This window comes from Chrysochloris asiatica, unplaced genomic scaffold (assembly GCF_000296735.1).
Source record: "Chrysochloris asiatica unplaced genomic scaffold, ChrAsi1.0 scaffold00128, whole genome shotgun sequence".
In the NCBI taxonomy this organism is placed as follows: Eukaryota; Metazoa; Chordata; class Mammalia; order Afrosoricida; family Chrysochloridae; genus Chrysochloris; species Chrysochloris asiatica.
In genome coordinates this window covers 3,491,892-3,504,821 of record NW_006408646.1, presented here as the reverse complement: position 1 = coordinate 3,504,821, position 12,930 = coordinate 3,491,892, and positions in this window count along the sequence as shown.

Genomic DNA, 12,930 nt, shown 5'->3' with positions numbered 1-12,930 from the left:
GTATTGTTAGCTCTTGATCATATGCTACCTCTTGAAATGGTTAAACATTAACCATTTGCAGTGCAGTAATTCTATATTCCTTCCATCTTCCTTTGATGCTTTCTGAATCATTCAATCCATAGTCATTCAATCATTCATTCAATTCATTCATTTCATTCAATCCAAATCATTCAAAGCATAGAAAGCTTCAACATTTAAAGTTGAGGCTTCGATTATTTTTCAGTTTGAGAAGTGTTGAATGAATTCTTCCTTTTCGGTTTTCTATTGCACATTTCATTATAATATTGGGCTTTATCACCAAGGCCATGTTTTCCAGCAACCGATCCATTCTTCTTTGCTTTCAGCCCATTTGTGTCATCACCATCAACAGTACTTGGAGGTGGCAGCTCTTCCCCGTGTCATTTTGAGTGTCTTCCAACCTGAGGAGCTCATTTTCTGGGACTATACCTGCTTCCCTTTGCTGATCTTCCTTATCTTGATTTTCAGATCTTGTGGAACCCTGAGAAATGATCTAGTCCTACATTCTTAGCTGATTTTGTGAGATGTTTGTTTTTACTTTTTAATGGTCTGTTCACTCTCATGAACAAAGAACTGTGCTCATAGTGATACATTTGAAAACCGATCAAGTAGGAAGTTGCAGAACTCCCTCGTATTGTTGCAAACTGCTGTCAGGTTGGCCTCAACTCTTGGTCACCTCAAGCATGATGGGATCAGGTCATTGTGATGCATACGGTGATTTTTGGAAGTAGATCTCCAGACCTTTCTTCCTATTTTTTCTTAATCTGGAAGCTCTGCTGAAGCTTGCTTAGCATTCTAACAATATACAAGCCTTTACTTCCAGATGGGTAGTGGTTACATATGGCATTGTACATTGGCCAGTGTTTGAACCCGGGTCTCCTGCATGGAAGGCAGGAACTCTATCTACCACTGAGCCACCAATGGCCTCACTGACTCCCCTACCTCCTTCATATTTCTACCAGCAGAGCAAAGAAGGTTGACATATGGGCATATTACCTTCTAGGGGTTTTGTCATCTGTGGTTTGCTTTAAGGAGCGCTGGAGGGAGAGTGAGTTAAGTATTGGGCTTCTAACTGAAAGGTTGGTGGTTTGAACCCACTAGCCACTCTATGGGAGAACGAGGAGACAGTCTACTCCCATAAAGATTCACAGTGTTGGAAATCCTCTGGAGTGGTTCTACACTGTCTTACAGGGTTCTGTGAGTGTGAATCTACTGAACAGAAGTAAGTTTCAGGTTTGGTTTTCTTTAGCTGGTTGACATCATACTTGACATACAGTCTTGCAAATTGCTCTTTTGATGTCATGTTATTAAAAGTCCAGCTGGATGTAAATGGGGCAGTGGAATATTGCAATGTGTGGAGTTCCAGTGAGCGACTTCATCAATCCCTATGATCTAAGAATGGTGGGTGGGGATGGCAAGGAGGAATTGCATGGCCAGGGTCCCAGACCCTCACCTCAAACCCACATAGCTCTGTGTTTAGCTGCTGTGATCATTGAGGGCCCATCTATAGTACTGTTGGAACAGGAGATACCTCTGCTTCCAAAAAGGTCCATAGACCAGAGAAGGGCTGTGATCTGCTCAAGGCCACTCAACAAATCAGGGGCAGAACTTGAACTGGAACATTTATGAGGCAATCATTGTGGGCACCATTTGTGTGCCAGGAACTGGGTCAGTCCTGAGGAATCAGGGTCAAATCAGACAGACCCCATCCTGCTCTCCATTCTGCAAAATCCCAGGCTTTCATCAGACAAATGATCAAACAGCTTTGGTTTGGGATGGGAGTCACAGGAGGAGATGCATGGATCGCATTTCAACCAAACTGTGACCAAGCTTACTTAATTGACACACTGCCATGTCTACCATCATGGTTGAGGTGGTTCTGACTCAGAATAGATCTGCCTCTACTCAGCTCTCAGAGTCAACGTGGTGAAGTCCAGAGTGGGCTTCGCTTGGCTGAGAGAAGGCAGGGCAGATAGAGTAATGATATCTCCGGGAGGTGACATCTGTGCTGGGGTGTGAGGTATGGGGAGATGGTGAGAAATCCAGCCAGGACAGAGACTGGGAAATGGAGACAAGAAGAGCTGCAAGGGACTGGGGTCAGAGAGAAACAAGGTCTCCAAGCTGTGGTGATAGCTGAGTGGGAGCATATCTGCTCTGTCCACGGGGTCGCTATGAATCAGAACCAATTCATCCATGATGGCAGATGTGACAGTGAGCAAATTATGGTTTTTGTTATTTTTTAATGACTGTTTTATTGAAAAAAATCACATACTTTACAATTCACCAATTTTAAGTGTACAGTTTTTAGTATATGCACACAGTTTGTATAACCATCACTTCAATTCACTTTAGAACATTTGCATCCCCTCATAAAGAGACCCCACATGCCTTTAGCTATCCCCATATCCTCACTGCAAATGCTAAGCAACCAGTTACCTATTTGCTGTTTCTATGGAGTTGTCTCCTCTGGACATTTCATATGAATGGGATCATGTAACACGTGGCCTTTTGTGTGTGTGTCTTCTTCCATGTGTCCAAGGTTCATCCATGCTGTGTTACCATGTACTAGGTCTCCATTCCTATTTCATAGGTGAATACGGAGTCCTGGCATGGTGCTGTGAGTTAATGCGCCAGACTGCAAAGCCGTATGAACTGTGAGGTCGGTGGTTCAAGCTCACCAGCAGCTTCTCAGAAACCCTACACAGGGTGACTATGGGTCAGAATCGACTCGATGGCACTTCACAACAACAACACCTATTCCATTGCATGGATGAACCATGTGCCATTTCACATTCATCAGCGGATGGAGATTTGGATTGTTTCCAGCTTTTGGTTCTTGTGAACATCATCGTACACATTTTTATGTGGATATATACTTTAATTTCTCTTGGGTATATTCCATGAGGTGGAATTCAGGATCAGATGGCATCCCTAGGTTTCATATTGTGGGGAACTACCAAACTTTCCCCAAATATATGAATAGTGACTGTGTGTATTTGTGTATGTTTTTGTTATGTAAACACATTTGTGTAGGTGTCATCAGGAGGGACCAGTTCCTGAAGAAGGACATCATGTTTGGTATAGGGTCAACGAAGAAGAGGAAGACCCCCAAGGAGATGGATTGACACAGTGGTGGCAACAACGGGCTCAAATATAACAATTGTAAGGATGGTGCAGGACAGGATAGTGTTTCATTCTATTGTCGTTATGGGTCACAACTGACTTGATGATACCTAACAACAGCATGTGTGAAATAGTCCTTCATAAACAGAAGCTACTGTGATGGCTTTTATCCTACATGTCGAGCCAGGTGGGAAGGACATTCTTGGCAGGGGCATCAACATCGACAAAAGCCAGGAAGTCTGAGAATGACAGATGGTAGTGAGTTCACTCTCTGAAAAGTTCCAGAAAGTGACTAGGTCTACAACAGCCTCCACATTTGAGCCCATATATCTTTCTTCCACTTCCCAGCTAGGGCCACCAAACCCACAGCCTCTCATGCAAATCATATGCAAATATCCCCCCTCCCAACAGTCCCGTGGTACCCAGAGGAGTGGGAAATATTCTCGTTTGGGTCCTTCCCTTCATTAATTTCTGAGCCGTAGTACATTACTCATGGATAATTAAGAGTGAGCTATTAATACAACATTTAATATTCAAGTGCAGCCAAGAGGAGAGAACTATAAGTCACAGAATCCTAGACTACAAGACATTGTGGTTTAGAGATGAGCTATTTTTCCTCCTTTCAGATGCTCAAGATCATTTGCATGAAAATGTAGGCCCCAGGAACTTTACTTATCTACAGAATAAGAATGAAAACTTCACCCCACAGGGAACCCATCTGAAGAACCCAGTGAAGACAGCTGGGTAGTAAGGACACCACCCAGAAGTTTGGCTGTCTCCAGTGGGCATGTCTGGAGCCAGAAAGATGGTAAGGGGATTGATAAGGAGTCCAGCAGAGGCAGACACAAAGGGGACAATTGGAGTCATATGAAGGTTTCTGTCCACACGTGGGCAGTGCTGGGGTGGGGTGTTGGCTACTGGCTGTGATATAATCAATGAATTCTGATGCTGGAATACAACTTTGAGACCACTGCCTCCATCATACAATGGGCTAATAGAACTTCTAGATTTTCTGCTGAGTTCTCCAAAGCTCAGAAGGAGCCTGGTAAGAGGAAGAGCTATCTGGGTGGAAGGCTAGAACCAGACTTGTCATTTTACAGGGAAGGAAATAAAAGCCCAGGGAAGGACCGTGGCCAAGCCAGGTGTAGTGAGGAGGGTGTGACCTTTCTGGGGTGGTCTCAGCTACCTAGAACTGTATGTATATGCTTTCCTTCTAACACTGTGTATGGAAAGGTCATTAGTCAAAGTCATTCATTTGGTTAATTCAAGGTGCATTCACAGGGCCACTGCTTGCCTTCTCTGTGTTGGGTAATGGTGACAAGGGCTGAGGGCTGAGGTAAGTTTGTCACTAGTCCCTGCCCTCCAGGAGCTTGCAGTCTATTGGGCGACACAGATTCATATACAATGTAGCTGTGCTATAGGCCTGAGGCCTCCCCAAAGCCCGGACTCTCACCATCAGGGAGCATGCCACAGTTTACATGGCCTAGTGTCTCCTTTGTCTCATTTGCATATACATCCAATGACTATTCCTTTGGAGCTGCCATTGTGGCTTTCATTCTGCAGATGAGGAAACTGAGCTCAGTTCTGAAAGGGGCATGGTTTTGCCCAAGATCACACAGTAAACCAGTGGCAAAGGCAACAGCATCTATAATAGTGGACACTTAACTCATAATAAGTGACAGATGGAGCCCTGGTGGTGTAATGGGTTAGAGTCCATCAGGTGCTCTGCAGGAGAAAGATGAGGCGTTCTGCTCCTGTGAAGATATAGAGCTTCAGAAACCCTATATAGGGTTGCTATGAGTAGGAACTGAATTGACGGCACTTAACAACAACAATAACAACATTTTGCAGATAAGGAGATTGGGATGTTGAGAGAGATGTCATTGTCTATGGTCACATAGTCAGTAAATGGCACAGCCTGGATCTCTATGCCAGATCATTCTCTGCTAGACCCTAGGGAGACCCAAGGGATACCAAATCTTGAGGGAGAGCGAAGGTGTCTATGAGCTTTGTGAAGGTGGGGGCTATGTCTGCTTCCTTCCCTGTGCCTGGTCCTCAGTGCAGGTGCTCCAGAAAAGCTCGGAGAAATAAGGGGAGAAGGTCAGCTTCACCATCCACCTGCACATCTGTCCATCCATCCATTCACCCATCCACCTATCAATTCATCCATCTGTTATTCTTTCATCCATTGTCCACCCATCATTTCACCCATCCATCCATCCATCCATCCATTCAATCATGCACTTATTCATTTGTCCATAATTCAATCTTTTCTTCTTCTTTTCCTCCATCCCTTCCCTTCTTTCTTTCATTTTTTTCTTCCATCATCTATCCTTTCTTTCATCCACTTATCATCTTTCTTTTCTTCCATCATTCCATCCATCTATCATCCAGTATTCATCTGTCATACTTCAATTCCCTCCCTCCCTTTCTTCTTTCTACCCATCCATCCATCATTCTGCTTCATCCTTCCTCTATCCATCCATCATCCACCTCACTCTGGCACTGCTGAGGAAACCCATTGCCTCCCTGTTACCTTCACACTGCTCCTGCTCCATAGCATTACCCAAAGTATACCAAGGACTGTCTTGGGACTCTCCTCCCAGGGCTCAGAGGGGACACCTCTGTATATTTCCCACCATGGCACCTTTCTGTGGTAGTTTCCCCTATTCAGTTGTAGGAACAGGAAAATTTATGAAGTCAGATCACCCTAAACGCACTCACCCACTTTGATAAAGATACAACCAGACCTGTGTTTGCACAATGCAGTAAAAACAGAACTTTAATTTTATTGACATGGATCAGAAGGATTCAACCCCTACAACTACCCAGGTAATTCTTGCATTCAGGGAAGCCTTCCCTGGGGAGGCTTGGGAGAATTCCCCACAGCTCTCCTCACTTGCTTCACCTCCACCAGGGCCGGGCCAGCTCCGTGCAAATCACAGGAGCAACATTTGCATATATAAAACTCATTTCCATCTCCCCCAGCATCCAACAGCCAGCTGACTGAAGCTTCTTTTGTTTTCAGGGACATCCCTGGAGGTGCTCCTTCATCCCTGAGTTGAGGGTAAAAAGAAAGAAAGCAGGAAAAAAGGGAAGGGAAGGAAGAAACACTCAAGACAAAGAGACATCTGGCCATTGCAAGGAAAGACAATGCCACTCTTTGGAGGGAGGCTGCTAGCTGATGCAGGACAGGCCCCAGGGCTGGCTGGGGAGCAGAACTAGGAACTGCCCAGATCCCAGCCTGGCCTTTGCAAGCACTAGGACTTCGGGCAGGTGATTGGGGTTCCATGCCTCCAATTCCCCATCTGTAAAATGTTGTTGTTATGTGCTGTGGAGTCGGTTCCAACTCATAGTGACCCTATACAGGGTTTCCGAGGCTGTAAATCTTTATGGGAGCAGAAAGTCTCATCTTTCTCCCGAGGAACAGCTGGTAGTTTCGAACTGCTGACCTTGCAGCTCACAGCCCGATTCGTAACCACTACGTTACCAGAGCTCCTTAAAATAGCAGCCATCAATCACATCGGCTTACATATGCTTGTTTGAGAATTCCATAGGAACTGTGTAGACAGTGCCCAGGGCACCTAGACACATTAACCTCTGTGCTCCAGCTCCTTTGTTTATTCCCACTGCAAATCCACCAGGCCTTGTCCAGACCCCACATGCCAAAGGCTACAATGGACCAGCAAGGGTCAGTTGTTGTCCAGTCTGGTTCTTCCCTGCCCTCTGGGCCTCGATTTACCTCCAAGGATGATTCCTTTTAGTTCTCCCTTCCTGCTGAGGAGTTTGACTCATAGTAACAAAAACCAAACTCACCCAATGCCATTGAATCAATTCCCACTCATAGGGACCCTATAGGACAAAGTAGAATTACCCTATAGTGTTCCATGGCTGTAAATCTCTACAGAAGGAGACAGCCTCATCTTTCTCAAGTGTGGAGTGATTGGTGGGTTCAAGCTGCCAATCTTTCAGAAATGCTTAACCTACTATGCCATGAGGGCTCCTTTATTGTAATAGCTGAATGAATTAATATGTATGAACTATTGTGAATGCCATTAGATTCACAGTAATCTCTCTTTAGGAGCCCCTGAGTGCAGAAGGATAATGAACTCATCTGCTAACCAAAGTTTGGAGGTTCAAGTTTACTAAGAGGTGCCTTGGAAGAACGGTCTGACAATCTATTTCCAAAAATATCCACTTAACACCCTAAGGACCACAGTTCTACTCTGGCACACATGGGGTTGCCATGAGTCAGTGTCAACTTGATGGCAACTGCTTTGTTTTACAGCTTCTCTATAAGCACAGGACTGGTTACCACAACATGCTCAGGGAAACCCTATATGGAGTCACTGTGAGTTGGAACCAACTTGTCAGCACACAATAACAACAACGTAATTGTGTGTGTGTGTGTGTGCATGAATGCCTGCAGCAAATTGGGTCTGCAGTCTTACATGAGCAGGTACACATGTTTCACGTATCCCGTATATGTCTGTGCAGCTATATGCTTGTACACACGTATGTGTGCTCACATGGACACACCCATGTCAGAAGCACCTGTGTGCATCACATGTGGATCATGCAGGTGTAATGAGTAGGTCAAATCCAGTGACCAACAGATGTTTGTAGAGTTTGAATTTGTGGCTCGTTCCAGACGGTTCATAGTGGTGTTCGTAGCTTGATGAATGTCTTCATTTACGTGTGAATATTTATAAACTTGTAGGGAAATAGAATTTTCTCCTTCTGTAGGAAGTGTCAACATTTGTCTCAAGGCATGCTAAGAAAAAAAGGTTTCTTTCTCCTTCTCCTTTCAGTCTGAAATCAGGAACAACGTGTGCATGTGGTCAGAACAGGCTGGCAAGGCCCATAGGAGAGTAAATCTGTTATCTGCAAGACTGGCCTGGGAGCCTCTCTCTGAACCCACCTTGGAACATTCTCCCTTCTGGTGTCCTGAGGCCCTGGGAGGTGTCTGAGGCGTTCCACTTGACCCCAGTTCTCCCGCTGAGTGTTTTCATTCTGTCCTGAGGTTCACGTTGCAATTTGTTAAATTTAGCAACGTGCAAAGCCTGTTCTAACCCTGGGCGATTCATCTTTACAATCCTGGCTCCTGTGTGGGCTCTGGGGACCTCTCAGAACCTTTTTGAAGGGGCAGATTTGGACTGATCAGAATGGTGGAGGCAAAGGACCCTCAGGTTCTCCTGGTCTTCCCATAAAACACCTTCCAGTTCTTAATCATCCCTCTATTTTCCAGTGCCTCCTGATCTGTCCCATTTTTGATAAGATGACTCCCGTGTCAGGACAGAAGCACTTAGCTAGAAATCATAAGATGTGGGGTGGAGACCTGGCTCACTTTGGACTCTATGTGACTTGGGACAAGACCATTTGGTGTGTTGGGCCCATTTTCCTCATTTACCCAAGAGGCTTCAGGGTATTGTGAAGAATAGATGAATGGAAGGGTATTGGGTGATCTGGGATGAACTATATCTTCCCTTGAGTTTCCCCAGAAGCCCTAGTTCTAGAAATCTATGATGATTAATCTGTAGCTGAGGAGGAGACCCCTGAAGCAGGAAGGAGGTGTGTGTGTCTTAGGTTTTGTTCCCTTCAAGTCTGACAGACACATAGAAAGTGCCCAGCAATTATCGGTTAAATGGCTGACATCTTCCAGAGGAGCTATGCTTTGGGATGTAGCCATGCAAAGTCACATCAACAAGGACCAGTTGGTAGTGTTTCTCTCTGTGATGAGGGTACAGATCCTGGAGGGTGGCCTGGGCCACCAATCTACAAGTCTTGTGTGTGCATGTTTAGGAGCAAGGGTGAAGGATTAGCACTGGAAGAGGCCGCTGTTCCCTGGGAATCTGGCTGGCGTGGAAGCTATTGGTCCAACTGGTGTGCTTATGTGTGTGTGGGCAACCTGACACCCCTGGACACTTGGTCCTGTCACTCCCAGGGGGATTTGGTGAGCGGGTGAGTAACATGGTCAGGGACATGCTGTGCTGGGTGGCTGGGAGGTGGGGAGTTGGTACATTCTTCATGAGTCTAGCACAGTACCAGGTAGATTGTAGCTATGCCACAAATATTTTTATATAAATAAACAAAAGGACTTGCCCTGACCTCAACCTGAAACTGGCTTTTTTTTTCAGTCTTCCCCAGCTCAATCCATGTCTCCACTATGACCTTCAAAACCTGGATCTAGAAATCTGAGAGTCACCTTTGATTTCTCCCATAACTAACTCAGCACCTAGATCTGACAATTTGACCTTCAAAGGGTCTTCTGAACTCACCATTGGCTTACTTTTACATTAAACCCCACATCTCACCAGCCACCTGCAATAACCCTTTGTGGACCCCCTTGCCCTTGCCTTCCCTCACCCCTGCCACTTGCTTTTCCACTCAGGAGCAACTGTGATCTTGGCAAATTAATGAGGTCATACCAATTCTCTGTCTTCTAAAACCTGTGACTTTAAACTAAAGTGTGGACCCTTGTTGACCTGTAATGCCTTCTTTGTTTTCTTATTCACAGCACCTTAGCCCTTTGCTATCACTTCTGCTCCTTAGACATGCCAAGTGTGGCTAGGTGCCCACTTCTTTGTATCCTCAGGGTTGGTTCCCTTCCATCTGACAGATCTCACCATGCTTTGATATATTTCCTGCATCTCCTTAAGGTTTTGTTTTGTAGTCATTACCTTGATATGAAGTGGTGGGGACATATCTGGGACAGGATTGGGATGAGGAAGGTAGAGATAATTGGGATGACCTGGGAGGAGGAGAGAGGCATTCTTCCCTGGGAAAGGTCATTTATTATGCAGTCGTCCATTAAATTATCTTACCTCTATCCTCTTCCATGGAGTCCTGGTGTGGCGCTGTGGGTTAATGCACCAGACTGTAAAGCCATTTGAACTTCAAGGTCGGTGGTTCAAGCTCACCAGCTGCTCCTTGGAAACCCTATACAGGGTTGCTATGGGTTGGAATCGACTTGACGGCACTTAACAACAACATCCTCTTCCATGGAGTCCTGGTGTGGTGCTGTAGGATAAGCACTGGACTATTAATCGCAAGGTTGACAATTTGAAGCCTTGGAAATCCTATACAGAATTGCTATGAACTGGAACTGACTTAATGGCATTTAATAAAAACAACAATCCTCTTTCACATCCATCCATCCATCCATCCATCCATCCATCCATCCATCCATCCATTCATCCATCTATCCACCCACTCACCCACCCATCCATCCACTTATCCATCTACCCACCCACTCATCCTTCCACCCACTCATACATCCATCCATCTACTCATCCATACATCCACCCACTCATTCATCCATCCATCTACTCATCCATCCATCCATCTACTCATTCATCCATTCATCCATCTATCACCCACTTACCCACCCATCTACTCACTCATCCATCCATCCACTCATCTATCCACCCAGTCAACGAGCCACCCAGCCACCAGTCTTCCAACCACCCATCCATCCAGGTATCCATCCATTCATCTAATATTTATTAAGGTCTTTTTATTTGCCGTGGCCAGTTCATATAATTTGGTGGTACTGCAGTCCATTCTCCTGTACTTCATGGGCCTGTTGTGAGGATTACAAGAGATGGTGTGTACTCACTTCCTGAGGAAGCTCCGTCAACAGTGCTCTCAGAATTAGTGCCATCAGCACTCCTCTCTCTAGTCTGCAAGCTTTTAGAGTTCATTCCCTAGAGGCCATCACATCATACCAGACCTACAGAGGGAGAGGGAAGAGTTGCTGCCTCTGAGCTGACCCACAGCCTGCAGGGAGGAGGTGGTGCTCGGGTGAAGGCCTGGGAGCAGAGTGCCTGAGGGCTGGCTGTGTGTAGAGGGGGGACCCCTCTCTCTTTCTTTGACTTTCCACATCTTTCTCTCTTTCTGCCTTTCCCTGTGTTTCTTTCTTCTTTCTCTTTCATTCTTCCCTTCCCTTCTCTCTCCACTTCCACTGTCTCTCTCCTTTCTCCTCTTTCTCTCTCAGTTTCTTCTATCTTCTCTCTCACTTTCCTTTTCTCCCTCTCAGACTTTGTTGGAGTTACTGGCCTCACTATCTTGAGAGAGGTGCCTCTTAGATCACATAACACATAGCCATGTTCTTAGATTCTTATAGTAACTGCATCATTACAGCCATGACTCCGAATGCCTGAGGAATTGAGAACAATGGTATGTAAGAACCACAGAGTCAAGAATCCTGGAATACAAGGACCCTAGAATCCAGGAATCAGGGCTCATTGAATCTCAGAAAATAGCAGAAATTTGAGATACTGAAATTGATTCGATGGCAGTGGGTTTTCAACACTGGGTTTTTAATGATTTTTGAAATTCAAAGAAAGGATAGCTCATAACTAGCTCCCATCACTGTTAACCACATGGTTCAATTTTCCAGTCCACTACCTTCATCTGGCAAACATTTATTGAGCACCTAATAAGTACCAAGGACTTCAGGTGTGGCTCTGTAGGATCAGCACTAGAACCAGAAGGTCAGCAGTTCAAACCCACCAGCGGCTCCTTGGAAACCCTATACAGGGTCACTGTGAGTCAGAACCGACTAGATGGCAGTTAACAACAGCAACAAAGTACCAAGAACTATTCTAGGCCATCTGAGATTAATAAATCCATGAATGTAAAGCAAAAAAATCCTATTCTTTGGACTGTTTTATGCTGCAGTCCCTGAGTGATGCAAATAGTCAGGTATTTAGCTGCTAAAAAAAGGTTGGAGATTCGAGTCCACACCCAGAGGCATCTCAGAAGGAAGATTTAGCAATCTCGTTCCAAAAACGTAGTCACTGAAATCCTGTGGAGCACAGTTCTGCTCTGGCACCCATGGGACCACCATGAGTCAGATTCGACTCAACAGCAACTGGTTTGGTCTTTACTTTTGATTTCACCCCAGGGAGGAGATAGAACCACAACCCATAACCAAATGATGTGGCTGGTTAGAAAGTGTAACTATGGATTCTTGGTGTTAGCCAAGTACCACATGTATTATTTACTTAATATTTAAATCAAGTGCTTTTAAACACATAAATAGATATTTTTAAAGGGAAGTTTCTAATGTTAAAATGAATGAAACACCAATACCAGTGGCCACCAACAGAAGATAATTGCCAAAATAAATACAATGGGACACAAAACGCTATATGAGAAGTCTGGCGTGATATTGTTATTTGCCTCTTCTTCCACACCCCTTCTGTTATGAAGGGAAACTGGCAAGGGTTGGAGTCACCAATGACAGACAGATAGCTGTAAGAAGACAAACAGAATGGAAAAGGAAAATATGTCATTTAAATACTTCTGCACATTGCCCTGAAATCCTCCTATCTTGTCTCGGCCTGCCTCTCCAGGTCCCTAAATAGTTGTGTAACCTTGGGCCAGTCACTCCCCCACCCCCACCCCTGAGCCTTAGTTTCCCCGCATGGGAACAGGAGAACCATGAAAATGCCTTCCTCTTGGGGTTGCTGTTGTTGTAGGTCAATGCCTACTCGTAGAGACCCCCGTGACAGAGTGGAATTGCCCTGGAGGGTTGCCTAGCCTGCAATCTTTACAAAAGCAGATCACCAGATCTTTCTCCCACAGAGCTGCTGTCTGGGTTCAGACCATCAACCTTTTGATTAGCAGCCAAGCGCTCAGTCATTGCACAACCAAGAATCCTTGGGGTGGCTGTAGGGTGGATAAATTAATTGTGTGGGGTGGACTGAAAGGTTGTTGATCTTATAGTCCCGTTTCAGGTCCATCCACACAGCTGGTGAAAGCATGGTTGTGTGTGCAGGGGAG